Below are 4,849 nucleotides of genomic sequence, written 5' to 3' on the forward strand. Positions count from 1 at the left end.
GAAGCTCACTAGTCTCTGATAGGAGGAGCTCCTGAGAAGAACTACAAGAGTTTTCTATATGACCTCTATTTCTTCCTGCTTCTAGTCCTAGTAGGCCTTTCTGATGAAACCCACAATAGTCATCTGTCTAAAACATATATCTGATCATGTCGATCTCCCTCTTCAACCATGTCAAGGGCGTCTCATAACTTAGAAGAAATCCATCTTTCCTAGCAAGGAATCCTCATGGGAATCCTTGGCCGTAGCTATATAGAACACATTCCCTAAGACGTGCAATGCTTTCTCAGTTCTGGATCTTTGCATTTGCTACTCCCTCTTTTTTGCTGGAAAAGTCCTGATTTTTCTTGGAGATTAATTTCCAAATGTCTGTATTCCTGTCTTTTGAGGGACTCTTTTCTCTCCAAATGGAGTTAATTGTTATCTCCTGCCTCCTATGGCATTTTGTAAGGGATCTCCCTCATAGCATCTGTGGTACTGTGTTGTACGTAGGTGCTTACAGGTCAGTTGTTGTTGCTTTTCTGGGTACTGTTAGCTTCTACAGGGTCAAATCAAGCTCATTCATTCCCAGCACTGGTCACACTAACAAATAAATGGTAGACATATTATTCGTTTATTGCAATGTGAAAAAAAAAGTTAAAGTGACTTAAAGTTAAAGCAAATTAAAGCAATAAGCATGTATCATCTAGTATAATTTCTGAGGGTCAGAAGTCCAAGAGCAGCTTAGAAGAATAGGTTTTGCCTTAAATCAAGGTGTCAGTTAGGGCTGCAGTCATCCAACGGCTTGACTAGGGCTCTTAAATCTGCTTCCAGAATGGCTTACTCACATAACTCTTGATAGAAGGCCTCAGTTCTTGTCCAGCTGTTGGCAGAGACCTCAGTTTCACCACATGGGCCTCTTCATAGGTCACTGACTGTCCTCATGACACGGCAGCTGGCTTCCTCCAGAGCAAGTGATCTGAGAAAGAAAGTGAGGCAGAAGCCACATTTTTTTTTTCAGTAATCTACCTCAGAAGTGACATACCATCACTTTTGCTCACACAGAGTTACCTTGGTAAATGTGGAAGGGCACCACACAGAGCATGGATACCAGGAGGCAGGAATCAGTGGGCGCCATCTTAGAGGCTGACAAACATAGTAGGCACTTATTCAATGCCTAAATGGATGAATGAATGAATGAATGAATGAACGAACCACCTCTGGACCATCTCCCAAAGCACTTAGTGATTAAAGAACCAAAACGAACTTATTTAAGGCAGTCTCAGTTATAATAAAGTCACCCCCAGATACTGACTAGGACCACAAAAAGCACTTGAGAGAGGTTCCCAATGCATTATTCTCCTACCCGCCAAATTGAAGAACCTTATCATTTTACAGGAATATGGACTCAGATCAGGGAAGACAGAGTGATTGACATGAGGTCAGTAAGAAGGTCAGATGACCCAGCAGTAGACTCCCTGTCCACTGAGAGTTTTAGATGGGCACACCGTCCGGATGCTGTTGAGCCGTTTAGAATGCTGAGTCTCCTCCTATCTTCATTAAAGGGAGATTCCTGTGTGCAGGGGATGGCCAGCTCACAGCACATCAAAATGTTAAGATTTTCCCTTTCCTAATTTTGGGATGAGACACACTTTTCCATTACGTCTTAATCTTTGGTATAAAAGCAGAACAAATAACTGGCCATTGCTGCAGATTTTTATTGAAGATTCTCCTATTACTTAATGGCTGTGTACTTTTGAAAAGTATTCACAGCCTTATACCTTCGTACTTTCTGTCTCACACTAGTTCCCTGTACGGACTGTCCTTTCCTTAACGTTAACTATCAACTTATCCTAATTCTACCAGTTCTTCTAGTTCCAGCCACGTATCTGCTCCTTCAAGAAGTTTCCCTGATCATTCCCTCCAGAGAGTTCACTTCCTTATTGGACCAACCCTATTTTACAATTTGTTTCACTCTTGCAGCATTTGAGTTTGTTCTTTAAGGATTTAGGTACGTCAGCATGTGTCATACATATTTTAATCTCTACTTCCCCAAAATAAATACTCTTTTTTTCACAAATGAACAAATAGATACATTTGATTTCCTTTACTAGAATAACATTTAAAAAGAACTCTTTACTCTTGAAAACTTGAAGGTAAATACTTTTGTAATATTCAAGCTGTTTTTCAATCTTTTGTTTGTTTTTTAGTTTGTGCTTGCTTTTTGTTGTGATTTCAGCTTTTTAAAATTATTACGCCCTTGAAGGCAGGACACCGATACTGTAAAAGTAATAGGTTACACATGTGCTGTGTTGATGCATTTCCCCTTTAACAAAATTAAGTTCGCTAATCACATTCATTTCTAAACCCTTTTGAAAATGTGTGTCATGCTTATGGGTGGCCACATTCCACAGAACTGAATATGTGCTACGAAAGGAAAGGAGGCTTGGGGGTGGGGAGGAAACCCGTATAAGGCAAGAGAACTGAGCATGTGCAAGGTTCTGTACTAACCAAAGGAGGGCAGGGAAGTGCAGTTGTGGAAAGGTCGAGGAGAAGGAAAGGAGAAAAGGAGTTTAAGGGAGAGAGAGGAGTCTGACCACATTCAGGAGATCACCCAGAACCCACAAATGGATAGAGTGCGCTCAAGGAAGGATGCCTCTTCCTCAGAGCACTGCTGACCCTCGTGACCTTTCTGGCAGCTCTTTAGCAGGCCCCATCCTTTGGGGGTGCCCAGACCAAGATATTACGCCTCACACTCAGTGACTCCTGAGATCCCAGCCCTTTACCTGACATACATTCATCTCCCTGCAGCACAATTGCAGATGGTAGTGTGGGATGGTGGTGTCCGATGGACTTGGGAGACTTCTGGCTCTGCTTTGCTACTTAGAAGCTGGCAGGTTACCCAATGGCTTGTAGCCTCAGTTTTCTTATCTATAAATTGGGGTTAATAATTCCTACGGTGCGGGTATTATTGTGGATCACGGGTATCACAGGATTGTTGTAAGGATTACACATTAATAGATACTCAATAAATAGTAACTATGAAAAGCAGTCTTGCATGGTGGTTAAAAAGCACGGAGTCTGGATCTGAACTGTCTGGCTTTTAATCCTTTTTTCATTACATACTCTCTGTGTAACTTACTTTCTGTGATTCCCTTTCCTAATCTATCAGTGGGGGTAATAACAGTGCAGCCTGTATCTCCCAGAATTGATGAGAGGATACAATGGTCATAGGACATGCCTGTCGCATGAAAGGCATTCGGTAGGTGGAAGTAGTAGCTGTTGTTGTTGTTGTTGTTGTTGTTGTTGTTGTTGTTGTTGTTATGATTTAAAAAGATGCAGTGGAGGGCAAAGGTTAAGACTGTGTGTTCTAGGAGCACCTGGGTGGCTCAGTCAGTTAAGGGTCTGCCTTCGGCTCAGGTCACGATCCCAGGGTCCTGGGTTCAAGTCCTGCATCAGGCTCCCTGAGGGAGTCCTGCTTCTCCTTCTGCCTCAGCCCCTCCCCCTGCTTGTTCTCTCTCTCTCTGTGTGTCTCTTTCTCTGTGCCTCTTTCTCTGCCTCTCTGTCCAATAAATAAATAAATACAGACAGACAGACAACAGACAGACTGTGTGGTCTAGTGCCGACCTACCTGGGTTCGGATCCTTGTTCTACTCTTTACCAGTTGTATGATCCCAGCGTCTCCATTCCCTCATCTGTAAATTGGGGATAATAATAGTAACTACTTCATAAGATGAAATAAATTCGTATACATAAAGCTGAGGCACAGTAAACAATAAATGTTAGCCGTACGTGATATAAATTCCAATCAGCATAGCTCCAGTTTTTATGCATTTCTGTGGGTCATTTTAAAGCTTGATATTTTGTACAATTAAATAAATTTAAAGTTTATGTATTCTGTGGTGATTAACCTGAACTACCAGTTCCCTTGGAGATAAGCCAGGCTTTTAACCATAAAAGGTTTTCAACCGGGTCCCAGCTGACCGTCTTTTCAGTGTCTATGTGTATAGCAGATGGCAACCTGCATTTTTAAAAACGTTCTCTCCAAAGAGAAGACTGTAAAGTTTTCAGAAAAATTAAATGCCCTCATTACAAGAGAGTGCCATTGTCTCGGCGCTCTCACCTTAATGACTGGCACCGTGAAGTCCCACATAGAGGGAAGGGACCTCACAATTAGGCGTGCTGGAGAATCTTCCCCGGTGCTACAGACTGTGGTTTTCAATGACACACCAAAACCCAGCCACTTCAACTCGCATTTTTACTTTGCTCGCCGGCTGCACTGCAGTCCCAGTACAAGTCGTTCGTTCAGATGCCGGAAAGGCTGACACTCCAGGAAACTTTTTTTTCATTTCTTCAGCCAATAATCTTGCAGCCCAGTGATGTCACCCAACAATTATGCAATATGACTTAACTGTTGGATAGGTGACAGGAACTCCACTGACACCGAGATCACAATGAAACTGCTTAGCTGCTAAATTAGTCATATTGTATGTTACCGATAAGTCACTTTTAAACCAATTAACTGCCAGTTCAAACGCACTATTGTGTAGTTAGGGAAGCCACGGCCCCATCACTCACAGTTTAAATGATCACATCCAGTTATTTTAGTGTCTGAATCATGCAAATGAAGTGGTTATTGAACTTCATAACATCCCAGGCCACTTGAAAAGGGACACAGTGTGAAAAGGAAACACTTTCTACCTTCTATTTTTAAGGGAAAATTTGTACAATATTTTCTGGACTGTAGCCTCCAATTAGTCATTCCATTCGCTTGATGATTCTCCAAATCCAAATAGCATGAGAATAGGATCCTGTTTCTCAGTGAAGACAGGGATTATTTAGCATTGTTTTTTCTTTCTTCCACAAATTGGCC

The 4,849-nt window shown here is 42.0% G+C and overlaps 1 long non-coding RNA gene across 1 annotated transcript; it reads right to left on the reverse strand.

Moving 5' to 3' along the window:
* Positions 1–452: 452 nt before the first annotated feature.
* Positions 453–4,267, reverse strand: LOC123802709 (uncharacterized). The gene is made up of 3 exons (XR_006782616.2): positions 4,100–4,267; positions 3,608–3,671; positions 453–955 (listed from the first exon to the last, which is right to left on the reverse strand). It is a non-coding gene; the product is annotated as an uncharacterized LOC123802709 (long non-coding RNA).
* Between the last annotated feature and the right edge of the window lie 582 nt (positions 4,268–4,849).

The sequence above is a fragment of the Ursus americanus genome, chromosome 20, assembly GCF_024610735.1.
Source record: "Ursus americanus isolate L20-20 chromosome 20, mUrsAme1.1.p, whole genome shotgun sequence".
In the NCBI taxonomy this organism is placed as follows: Eukaryota; Metazoa; Chordata; class Mammalia; order Carnivora; family Ursidae; genus Ursus; species Ursus americanus.